Source organism: Triturus cristatus, chromosome 10, assembly GCF_964204655.1.
Source record: "Triturus cristatus chromosome 10, aTriCri1.1, whole genome shotgun sequence".
NCBI lineage: Eukaryota > Metazoa > Chordata > Amphibia > Caudata > Salamandridae > Triturus > Triturus cristatus.
This window is the reverse complement of record NC_140593.1, coordinates 1,238,459,313-1,238,472,552: the sequence shown is the minus strand read 5'-3', so window position 1 is coordinate 1,238,472,552 and position 13,240 is coordinate 1,238,459,313. Positions and strand designations below refer to the sequence as shown.

At 47.7% G+C, this 13,240-nt stretch overlaps 1 protein-coding gene across 1 annotated transcript in view; it reads right to left on the bottom strand.

Annotated features, from left to right (window-relative positions):
- LOC146797169 (protein Wnt-7b-like) overlaps positions 1–13,240 on the bottom strand; it is a 131,284-nt gene that overhangs the window by 52,331 nt on the left and 65,713 nt on the right. The gene's annotated exons all lie outside the window — the stretch shown is intronic.

Below are 13,240 nucleotides of genomic sequence, written 5' to 3'. Positions count from 1 at the left end.
CTCTCAAGAACATGGAGGAGAGTAACACAGTCGCCAAGCAGACCTCTCAAGAACATGAAGGAGAGTAACACAGTCGCCAAGCAGACCTCTCAAGAACATGGAGGAGAGTAACACAGTCGCCAAGCAGACCTCTCAAGAACATGAAGGAGAGTAACACAGTCGCCAAGCAGACCTCTCAAGAACATGGAGGAGAGTAACACAGTCGCCAAGCAGACCTCTCAAGAACATGGAGGAGAGTAACACAGTCACCAAGCAGACCTCTGAAGGACATGGAGGAGAGAAACACAGTCGAAAGCAGACCTCATAAGAATATTAGCGAATGTAACACATTCAATAGGAGACCTCTGAAGGACACGGAGGAAAGTAACACAGTCGCCAAGCAGACCTCTCAAGAACATGGAGGAGAGTAACATAGTCACCAAGCAGACCTCTCAAGAACATGGAGGAGAGTAACACAGTCGCCAAGCAGACCTCACAAGAATATTAGGGAACGTAACACATTCAAGAGCAGACCTCTTAAGAACATGGAGGAGAGTGACACAGTCGCCAAGCAGACCTCTCAAGAACATGGAGTAGAGTAACACAGTCGCCAAGCAGACCTCTCAAGAACATGGAGTAGAGTAACACAGTCGCCAAGCAGACCTCACAAGAATATTAGGGAACGTAACACATTCAAGAGCAGACCTCTTAAGAAAATGGAGGAGAGTGACACAGTCGCCAAGTAGACCTCTCAAGAACATGGAGGAGAGTAACACAGTCACCAAGCAAACCTCTCAAGAACACGGAGCAGAGTAACACAGTCGCCAAGCAAACCTCTCAAGAACACGGAGCAGAGTAACACAATCGCCAAGTAGACCTCTCAAGAACATGGAGGAAAGTAACAGAGTCACCAAGCAGACCTCTCAAGAACATGGAGGAAAGTAACAGAGTCACCAATTAGACCTCTAAAGAACATGGAGGAAAGTAACAGAGTCACCAAGCAGACCTCTCAAGAACATGGAGGAGAGTAACAGTCGCCAAGCTGACCTCTCAAGAACATGGAGGAGAGTAACACAGTCGCCAAGCAGACCTCACAAGAATATTGTGGAACGTAACACATTCAAGAGCAGACCTCTGAAGGACATGGAGGAGAGTAATACAGTCGCAAGCAGACCTCACAAGAATATTATGGAACGTAACACATTGAAAAGGAGACCTCTGAAGGACATGGAGGAGAGTAAAACAGTCGCCAAGCAGACCTCTCAAGAACATGGAGGAGAGTAACACAGTCGCCAAGCAGACCTCACAAGAATATTAGGGAACGTAACACATTCAAGAGCAGACCTCTGAAGGACACGGAGGAGAGTAACACAGTCGCCAAGCAGACCTCTCAAGAACATGGAGGAGAGTAACACAGCCGCCAAGCAGACCTCTCAAGAACATGGAGGAGAGTAACAGTCGCCAAGCAGACCTCACAAGAATATTAGGGAAAGTAACACATTGAAAAGGAGACCTCTGAAGGACATGGAGGAGAGTAAAACAGTCGCCAAGCAGACCTCTCAAGAACATGGAGGAGAGTAACACAGTCGCCAAGCAGACCTCACAAGAATATTAGGGAACGTAACACATTCAAGAGCAGACCTCTGAAGGACACGGAGGAGAGTAACACAGTCGCCAAGCAGACCTCTCAAGAACATGGAGGAGAGTAACACAGCCGCCAAGCAGACCTCTCAAGAACATGGAGGAGAGTAACAGTCGCCAAGCAGATCTCACAAGAATATTAGGGAAAGTAATACATTCAAGAGCAGACCGCTTAAGAACATGGAGGAGAGTAACACAGTCGTCAAGCAGACCTCTCAAGAACATGGAGGAAAGTAACAGAGTCACCAAGCATACCTCTCAAGAACATGGAGGAGAGTAACAGAGTCACCAAGCAGACCCTTTCAAGAGCATGGAGGAGAGTAACAGAGTCACCAAGCAGACCCTCTCAAGAGCATGGAGGAGAGTAACAGAGTTACCAAGCAGACCCTCTCAAGAGCATGGAGGAGAGTAACACAGTCACCAAGCAAACCTCTCAAGAACACGGAGCAGAGTAACACAGTCGCCAAGCAAACCTCTCAAGAACACGGAGCAGAGTAACACAATCGCCAAGCAAACCTCTCAAGAACATGGAGGAAAGTAACAGAGTCACCAAGCAGACCTCTCAAGAACATGGAGGAAAGTAACAGAGTCACCAATTAGACCTCTCAAGAACATGGAGGAAAGTAACAGAGTCACCAACCAGACCTCTCAAGAACATGGAGGAGAGTAACATAGTCGCCAAGCTGACCTCTCAAGAACATGGAGGAGAGTAACACAGTCGCCAAGCAGACCTCACAAGAATATTGTGGAACGTAACACATTCAAGAGCAGACCTCTGAAGGACATGGAGGAGAGTAAAACAGTCGCCAAGCAGACCTCTCAAGAACATGGAGGAGAGTAACACAGTCGCCATGCAGACCTCACAAGAATATTAGGGAACATAACACATTCAAGAGCAGACCTCTTAAGAAAATGGAGGAGAGTGACACAGTTGCCAAGCAGACCTCTCAAGAATATTAGGGAACGTAATACATTCAAGAGCAGACCGCTTAAGAACATGGAGGAGAGTGACACAGTTGCCAAGCAGACCTCTCAAGAACATGGAGGAGAGTAACACAGTCGTCAAGCAGACCTCTCAAGAACATGGAGGAAAGTAACAGAGTCACCAAGCATACCTCTCAAGAACATGGAGGAAAGTAACAGAGACACCAAGCAGACCCTCTCAAGAGCATGGAGGAGAGTAACATAGTCACCAAGCAGACCCTCTCAAGAGCATGGAGAAGAGTAACAGAGTCACCAAGCAGACCCTCTCAAGAGCATGGAGGAGAGTAACAGAGTCACTAAGCAGACCCTCTCAAGAACATGGCGGAAAGTAACAGAGTCACCAAGCAGACCCTCTCAAAAGCACGGGAGAGAGTAACAGAGTCACCAAGCAGACCCTCTCAAGAGCATGGAGGAGAGTAACGGAGTCACCAAGCAGACCTCACAAGAATATTGTGGAACGTAACACATTCAAGAGCAGATCTCTGAAGGACATGGAGGAGAGTAACATAGTCGCCAAGCAGACCTCACAAGAATATTAGGGAACGTAACACATTCAAAAGCAGATCTCTGAAGGACACGGAGGAAAGTAACACAGTCGCCAAGCAGACCTCTCAAGAACATGGAGGAGAGTAACACAGTCGCCAAGCAGACCTTACAAGAATATTAGGGAACGTAACACATTCAAGAGAAGACCTCTGAAGGACATGGAGGAAAGTAACACAGTCGCCAACCAGACCTCTCAAGAAAATGGAGGAGAGTAACATAGTCGCCAAGCTGATCTCTCAAGAACATGGAGGAGAGTAACACAGTCGCCAAGCAGACCTCACAAGAATATTAGGGAACGTAATACATTCAAGAGCAGACCTCTTAAGAACATGGAGGAGAGTAATACAGTCGCCAAGCAAGAATGTGGGTGTGAAAAGGACACATACACTAAAGTGAGGTGGCCACTCATGGGTCGGGGGATATATTTAAGTGAAACCCCCTGTGTGACATCACCTTCACCCGCCCCTTCCTTCCATCCCTCATATCTATAGTTAGCTCATCGCAGAATACCTCTCTGTGGGTCAACCTACTTCCTAGTCGACTCTGGAGCCATCCTCACCTTTCCAGATACACTGAGCCTCTTAACATTCATAATCTCCCCATGCCAAGTCTTAATGTTTCTGTTCAACTCTACTCGATGTAGAGACACTTAATATTCATAATCTCCCCAGCCAAGTCTTAATGTTGCTGTTCAACTCTACTCGATGTAGAGACACTTAATATTCATAATTTCCCCCAGCCAAGTCTTAATGATGCTGTTCAACTCTACTCGATGTAGAGACACTTAATATTCATAATTTCCCCCAGCCAAGTCTTAATGATGCTGTTCAACTCTACTCGATGTAGAGACCCTTAATATTCATAATCTCCCACAGCCAAGCCTTAATGTTCCTGTTCAACTCTACTCGATGTAGAGACACTTAATATTCATAATCTCCCCCAGCCAAGTCTTAATGTTCCTGTTCAACTCTACTCGATGTAGAGACACTTAATATTCATAATCTCCCAAAGCCAAAGTCTTAATGTTCCTGTTCAACTCTACTCGATGTAGAGACACTTAATATTCATAATCTCCCCCAGCCAAGTCTTAATGTTGCTGTTCAACTCTACTCGATGTAGAGACACTTAATATTCATAATCTCCCCCAGCCAAGTCTTAATGTTGCTGTTCAACTCTACTCGATGTAGAGACACTTAATATTCATAATATCCCCCAGCCAAGTCTTAATGTTCCTGTTCAACTCTACTCGATGTAGAGACACTTAATATTCATAATCTCCCACAGCCAAGTCTTAATGTTCCTGTTCAACTCTACTCGATGTAGAGACACTTAATATTCATAATCTCCCCCAGCCAAGTCTTAATGTTGCTGTTCAACTCTACTCGATGTAGAGACACTTAATATTCATAATCTCCCCCAGCCAAGTCTTAATGTTGCTGTTCAACTCTACTCGATGTAGAGACACTTAATATTCATAATATCCCCCAGCCAAGTCTTAATGTTCCTGTTCAACTCTACTCGATGTAGAGACACTTAATATTCATAATCTCCCACAGCCAAGTCTTAATGTTGCTGTTCAACTCTACTCGATGTAGAGACACTTAATATTCATAATCTCCCACAGCCAAGTCTTAATGTTGCTGTTCAACTCTACTCGATGTAGAGACACTTAATATTCATAATCTCCCACAGCCAAGTCTTAATGTTGCTGTTCAACTCTACTCGATGTAGAGACACTTAATATTCATAATCTCCCCCAGCCAAGTCTTAATGTTGCTGTTCAACTCTACTCGATGTAGCTACTGAACTTTTCAGTTCAGTTTTAACGTCTTTATTTCGATTTTTCATCATAAAGACACACATATACACAAAATTACATTAAATACAATTAGTGCGCCGAAGTCATAAAATCATAAATATTTAAATACACATACTAAACAAATCAAAAAGAAACAAGACAAGAAAAGTTAAGGCAAGGCAAATCTAGTTAAAAATCTCAATTAAACATGCTTGTAAAGACGTCAAGGGGAATTGTAAAAACATTTGAGCATATATAAAAAATAGCAGATCGTCAATACTAATAAAATCATAGGCCAAAAAATCAGTGGGATAACACAGTATACAAATTATTTGGGTCATGATACTATGAGCTGACTGACTTAATCCTTATCAGCCAAGCCCACCCAAGGAATTTGGCCAATCCTATGGTTAGCCATTCAGAAGTGTTGGTTCTCAAGATGTACAATGCTTCACTACTCACTCGGGTGTTTAGTCTAGTACATATAGGTTTCAGCCACTTATTACGTGGTTCACAATAAGCAGTACAGACAAATAAAAAATGACCTAGTGTTTCTTTGCAAACGGTACAACAGGGACAGAAACTTGACTCCAACCTCTGCCAGCCACTAGTAAAAGCCCTCAGAGGCAGTGTACCTACACGGAACTGATGGTATAGTTTCCTATCTAATGTTTTAAGGATAACATCCCAGTATACTTCTTTGTTAGGTACTGTTTTGTGGAGCAAAAACTGGCCTGTCAAATTCATTTTCTCAGAAAGTGCCACATGTTCCGTTTTTACCATAGACCAAAAGAGAAGTTTAAATTCATTCTTGGTAGGGAAGGTTTGAGAACCCGGCTCCGACCAAAGCAAGGGAAGACCCATTTCGGTAAGAGTGTTCTTAATTAGCTTTAGCCACGGTATGTCACCTGCCCCTTGTTGCATTCTCACATCCTGTAATTCACGGGCAAACATGGCCAGCTCCGGGGTGGACCATATGCGTCTCCATAACGCCACCATCCTATAGAGGGCCTGGTGTTTAATGGTATGCATGCCCATGTCCATCAAAAGTGGAAGGACTGGTGTTGAGGGGGGGAGACTAACTAAGTTTCGAAGGAATTTATTCTGTATCCTATCCAGGACAGCCAGGTCCACACATCCCCAAATATCGGCCCCATATAATATGGCTGAGCTGATTTTAGCACTATAAATTTTAAGTGCGGGCAGTACTCTTTTAGTCAGGGAACACCGCTGTACTTTTACTAGACAACCAGTCAGGCGGGCAAATTTCAAACAGAGTGCCGCTACTTGATCTTTCCATTGTAGCCTATAATCCAAGGTAACACCAAGATAAGTCATTACATCAACCTGCTCCAGTCTAGACCCATTCATTAAAACATGGCCCCTCAATGGCTTTTTCTTAGTCAGGACCATGAACTTGGTTTTATTAATATTGATCTCAAGATCATTCATATTGCAAAAGTCCATGAATTTATTTATTGCTGCCTGTAAACCCTTCTGTGTTTTGGCCAATATGAGAGTATCATCTGCAAAAATTAAAAGAGGGAATTTGGTCCCACCCAGTGAAGGAGCATCAGTGGGGGTATCTGAGAGGAACTTAACCACCTGATTAATGAAGAGTACAAATAGGGTGGGGGCCAGGACACAACCCTGCCTCACACCGCGAGTTACGGGGAAGGAATCGGTAACCTGGCCCTGGCGACCCCATCTGACTCTTGCAAAGTTACCCTCATGCATCCTGATGGTAAGTTCTAATAGTGCACTAGGGACCCCCATCCTTCTCAATGCTGCCCACATCTTCCCTCTGGGGACCAGATCAAACGCTGATTTGAGGTCCACAAATGCAGCGAAGATCTTCCCGTCTCTCAATAACACAGTTTTCCAATAGATCATGACAAATCTTAATATCTGATCAACTGTGCTAATGTGTGCTCTAAAACCCGCCTGCATTTGAGACAGAATATCTACTTCTGACAACCACGAATGGATTTTCCCTAACAGCATTCTGGCTATTACTTTTTGTAGGGCATCGATGAGGCTGATGGGGCGATAATTTCCCGCATCAGATCTATCCCCTTTTTTGTGCACTGGCAAAATCTCAGCCCCTTTCCAGGAGTTTGGGATCCTAGTCCCTCTAGCTATAGCATTTGCTAAGATTAATATGTACGGGACCCAGTGTGTTTGATCGTATTTGAAGAGGTCCGCAGGGATGCAGTCCATGCCGGGGGCTTTGCCATTCTGCACTTGTTTAAGAGCAGAAATAGCTTCAGTTTCAGTGAAAACAATGTGATCAAGTGAGGACACCTCAGACTGCACACTGGCATCTTCCCTAATAGTAGTAAGGGAGATCCGTTCCGTGTGGCTGAACTGTGCCTCGTAATGCTTGACCCATTGCTCTGCAGGGACGTGGTTTACTGGAGTATGTAATTCCCCCGCCCCTCCCCATTTCACAACCTCCCAAAATTTTTGTTGGTTAGATGAGGTACTTGCCTGGTATAAATCTAACCAACGCTGATCATCCCATTTGATTTTTGCCTCTTTTAATGCTTTCTTATAATTCACCCTGGCTATCCTTATATCCGGACATGATTTGGATTTAATAGCCCTTAACAGAGAGCTGTGGGCAATACTACAGGTCTTATCATACCATTTCAACCTAGATTGTGCTGGGACATTAATTCCTCCTTTTACGGGTTTGATAAAAAAAGACTTAATTTTACTAAAAAGAGACTCATGAATTGTCCCGATTTGGTCAAGTGGGGTTCCAGCCTCAAGTATGGGTACCATCTGTTTTGTAGCCGCTAGGACCTCCATGGCAATCCTGCTAATAGTAGCAGTATTGTCTTGGAACCCAGCCCATCTTACCCTTCTGCAATCATTTGTGAGACCAGCGTCTGCTGTATCAATATTTGTTGCAGGGTTCATGCGGAGACCCTCATCCACTGATAATTTTATTACCAGGGGGTTATGATCACTCTCGGATCTAGTGACTATTTCCATGTCCACCAATATTTCCCAAAACTCTATCTTTAACAAAAAATAATCAATGCGGCTCGAGTTTAGGGAGTTATCAAATGTAACTTTTCCCATCTGGTCTGATTTGGTCCTTCCATTCGCTGCACGCAAATCCCATTCAAGGCAAAGACCCAACCACTGCATAACTGCCTCCGTGACTTTTTTAATTGGAGGAATAGACAAAGGGGAAATATTCCAAATCTGATCAATTTCCCCATATCCCCCGCTATCAAGATTAGGAAACGGTTCGAAACAACAGTTGAAATCACCTGCCACCATGACACATTTGTCACTACTAATGTTATTCAGTAGGGAGTCAAGTTCAACTACCACTCCCGCAGGCTTCCCACCTGGTAACCCTCTAGCATATATGTTGAACAAACAAAGGTCCTGGTTATTTTTACCGGTTAATTTCAACGCTAGGATGTCATTACTCAGAGTAGGGAGTTCCGTGATAGTAATGGCTAAGGATTGTCTAATCCAAATAACTAGACCTCCTGAAGGGCGACCCTTCGGTCCTTTACTAGCTGGTTTGTAGTAATTAAGGTAGCCAACCCGATAAATAGCGTCGGTTGACCAACTTTCCTGCAGGATAATAACCATGTAAATCCACAAAGGAGCCCCAATCAGCCTCTGACGCTTTCCCCCTTAAGCCCGCTATATTCCAGGACAAGACTGCGAGGGTGTAAGTTGTTTTCTCTGCCATCTTGGCGGTTGGGTTGGCGACAGCCTTAGTGATCGTCTGTCTAGGGGTACCCGACAAGAATGTTTCCCTTATTTCCACCCTCTGTGAATTTGCGCTAGACACAGGGACAGTCTCTACCCCAGGGACACTCACATTATTTAAAGAGCAAGTTACTACAGCACTAGAACGCCCGGTAATCGATTGTTCTACATCATGTCAATCCACACCTTCCAGGCCGGAAAGGGGAGCAAACCGGTTCGCAAGGTGGGGATAGAACATTGGATAGAGCGGAGTGTCAAAATGGAATCTCCCTCTAGACCTGTCCCTTCTTGAGTGATGAAACGGGGTGTGGGATCTATTTGCATATAAAGCTGGATAAAAATAATGCAATGGTAAAGTTTGTACATCCCCAACTCTACCGAATCTTGGTTCCCTGCAAATGTATTCGGCAACCCAAGGCTCTCTAAAGCTAACCACCACACAATCCCCCTCAAGATCTTTCTTACCAAAACCTATCCAATCCACCCTCCTTACATTAAGTATTTCAGGATTTAGGTTAGGAGGGTGTGGCCGGTTTTTATTAAGCCAGAATGTAACCTTATTGTAAAGATCCTTGTGTGTTTCCCTCTTGCCATCTACAAGCGGAGCCACGCCAGTTAAAACAATTGTATAAGGCACTGACTCCGGTGGGAGGTTCACACACTGTTTCTTTGGGATGGGTTTGGCGATGGGCTGATGACTAATATTTTTGCCCCTAACGGAAGTTGAGTTTTTCTGAACCTGCTGGTTTTTTACAGGCTTTGGCCTTGCAGGGTTCTCTGTAGAAACTGCTTTCTTAGGAGCGGGTACAGTTTTTTGCGGGGCCTTGGGTATAGAGGGTCCCACTTGTGAACTATTACCCCCCGCTTTATTGTTCATCATAATGGTGGGCTTCGGAATGGTCGGGACAGGAGGGGTCAGACCAGCAATTGCTAAGCTGGCGAGGATTCTGTCAGAGGTCGCTATATTATCCTTCACTAGCAGATCTAAGGAATCCATTTTTGTATTTAGTAACCTAGTCCTTTCAAAAAGAGGTAAAAGTAGAGATTTGAATAGCAGCTCAATTTTAGCCAAAAATATCTCTTCTGTAATGCTAATCCTAGTCTCACCTCCCCCTTGCTGGGCAGTAGCGTTAGTATTGGGTAGCTGTGGGGGGGATGGTGAGGCATTTCCCAACCCCTCAGCTTGTTCCTCCATGTCCGGTGAGTCTACCCTCTTGCGTTTCCCAGGGTTATGAGTGGGTGTTTGTTGTGGATGGGAAAGGGAATCCATTAGTTCAGTACTAATATTGAGATTTGGTGAGTCTGAAAGACCAGAATTATCCCTGGACTGATCTAGGCAAGTGGTCCCGCTATTTGGTAAGTTAACGTACGCAGTATTAAAAGCATTTTCCTGGTTAGAATCCACTATCTCCACAGTATGAATCTCAGGAGCAGTTACCAACATTACTTCTACATTACTGTCCGAGTTCAACGTGGAAAGTGGGACAGGGGAGACAGCCTCATTGATTTTACCTAGTGAAGACCGCTTGCCAGTAATAATATCAAGCGAAAGGCGTTTTTCAACCAGGGCGATCTCCTTCTCTAATATAGCAGTAGAACGTTTAAAAAACTGATCAATTGTACCAGTGAAAGTACCATTAGAGGTTGAGACCTGAACTTGCCTCTCCTTACCAGACCTTAAGGGCATTTTTGTTATTCTTATTAAGATACAGCGGGCGGGGATATAACCAACCTCAATACTCAATCAGCGATGCCACTCAGGCCACAGTATTTATCCTTCCAAATATGAGGACTTTAACGTCACTTTAGACACAAACAGTAACAATAATAATTATACCAGTTAATAAGGTTCAAAAATACGTAATTAGGAAGAAAATGTTAATAATAGGGCCCAGCCCGGCCTCCTCCGGCCCCGGACGGCCACAGACGGTCCCGCCCTTGTCCCGGGCTTCTCCCGGCGTGCTCCCGCGCGCTCCCGCGCAGCGGCAGATGCAGACTCCTTTGTGGATGTTGCAGAGGTGGGAGGATTGTTGGGGGCGGGGCGATGAGGGAGAGCGGCCCAGGTGGAGCGGGCGGGGGATGACCAGAGACTCCTGGGAGATGGAGTCCTATCCCTTGTGCTCGCAGCCCTCAGCCCCAGGTACGCCCCAGACAGCTGCTCCCAGGTGTTAGAAAGTGCCTCGCAGCGAAGCGGGACCCGCGCAGCGGGTACCGCGAGGCGTGGAATGGAAAACCGGCAAATGTCTTCTGAAATGCAGGGTCAGCACAAACAAACAGCAATAAGGTCCCACGTAGCAATAAGCACTCCTCGCTTAAATCGGTGCTCAGATCTGTTGGGGGCGGGGCGATGAGGGAGAGCGGCCCAGGTGGAGCGGGCGGGGGATGACCAGAGACTCCTGGGAGATGGAGTCCTATCCCTTGTGCTCGCAGCCCTCAGCCCCAGGTACGCCCCAGACAGCTGCTCCCAGGTGTTAGAAAGTGCCTCGCAGCGAAGCGGGACCCGCGCAGCGGGTACCGCGGGGCGTGGAATGGAAAACCGGCAAATGTCTTCTGAAATGCAGGGTCAGCACAAACAAACAGCAATAAGGTCCCACGTAGCAATAAGCACTCCTCGCTTAAATCCGTGCTCAGATCTGTTGGGGGCGGGGCGATGAGGGAGAGCGGCCCAGGTGGAGCGGGCGGGGGATGACCAGAGACTCCTGGGAGATGGAGTCCTATCCCTTGTGCTCGCAGCCCTCAGCCCCAGGTACGCCCCAGACAGCTGCTCCCAGGTGTTAGAAAGTGCCTCGCAGCGAAGCGGAACCCGCGCAGCGGGTACCGCGAGGCGTGGAATGGAAAACCGGCAAATGTCTTCTGAAATGCAGGGTCAGCACAAACAAACAGCAATAAGGTCCCACGTAGCAATAAGCACTCCTCGCTTAAATCGGTGCTCAGATCTGTTGGGGGCGGGGCGATGAGGGAGAGCGGCCCAGGTGGAGCGGGCGGGGGATGACCAGAGACTCCTGGGAGATGGAGTCCTATCCCTTGTGCTCGCAGCCCTCAGCCCCAGGTACGCCCCAGACAGCTGCTCCCAGGTGTTAGAAAGTGCCTCGCAGCGAAGCGGGACCCGCGCAGCGGGTACCGCGAGGCGTGGAATGGAAAACCGGCAAATGTCTTCTGAAATGCAGGGTCAGCACAAACAAACAGCAATAAGGTCCCACGTAGCAATAAGCACTCCTCGCTTAAATCCGTGCTCAGATCTGTTGGGGGCGGGGCGATGAGGGAGAGCGGCCCAGGTGGAGCGGGCGGGGGATGACCAGAGACTCCTGGGAGATGGAGTCCTATCCCTTGTGCTCGCAGCCCTCAGCCCCAGGTACGCCCCAGACAGCTGCTCCCAGGTGTTAGAAAGTGCCTCGCAGCGAAGCGGGACCCGCGCAGCGGGTACCGCGAGGCGTGGAATGGAAAACCGGCAAATGTCTTCTGAAATGCAGGGTCAGCACAAACAAACAGCAATAAGGTCCCACGTAGCAATAAGCACTCCTCGCTTAAATCGGTGCTCAGATCTGTTGGGGGCGGGGCGATGAGGGAGAGCGGCCCAGGTGGAGCGGGCGGGGGATGACCAGAGACTCCTGGGAGATGGAGTCCTATCCCTTGTGCTCGCAGCCCTCAGCCCCAGGTACGCCCCAGACAGCTGCTCCCAGGTGTTAGAAAGTGCCTCGCAGCGAAGCGGGACCCGCGCAGCGGGTACCGCGAGGCGTGGAATGGAAAACCGGCAAATGTCTTCTGAAATGCAGGGTCAGCACAAACAAACAGCAATAAGGTCCCACGTAGCAATAAGCACTCCTCGCTTAAATCCGTGCTCAGATCTGTTGGGGGCGGGGCGATGAGGGAGAGCGGCCCAGGTGGAGCGGGCGGGGGATGACCAGAGACTCCTGGGAGATGGAGTCCTATCCCTTGTGCTCGCAGCCCTCAGCCCCAGGTACGCCCCAGACAGCTGCTCCCAGGTGTTAGAAAGTGCCTCGCAGCGAAGCGGGACCCGCGCAGCGGGTACCGCGAGGCGTGGAATGGAAAACCGGCAAATGTCTTCTGAAATGCAGGGTCAGCACAAACAAACAGCAATAAGGTCCCACGTAGCAATAAGCACTCCTCGCTTAAATCGGTGCTCAGATCTGTTGGGGGCGGGGCGATGAGGGAGAGCGGCCCAGGTGGAGCGGGCGGGGGATGACCAGAGACTCCTGGGAGATGGAGTCCTATCCCTTGTGCTCGCAGCCCTCAGCCCCAGGTACGCCCCAGACAGCTGCTCCCAGGTGTTAGAAAGTGCCTCGCAGCGAAGCGGGACCCGCGCAGCGGGTACCGCGAGGCGTGGAATGGAAAACCGGCAAATGTCTTCTGAAATGCAGGGTCAGCACAAACAAACAGCAATAAGGTCCCACGTAGCAATAAGCACTCCTCGCTTAAATCCGTGCTCAGATCTGTTGGGGGCGGGGCGATGAGGGAGAGCGGCCCAGGTGGAGCGGGCGGGGGATGACCAGAGACTCCTGGGAGATGGAGTCCTATCCCTTGTGCTCGCAG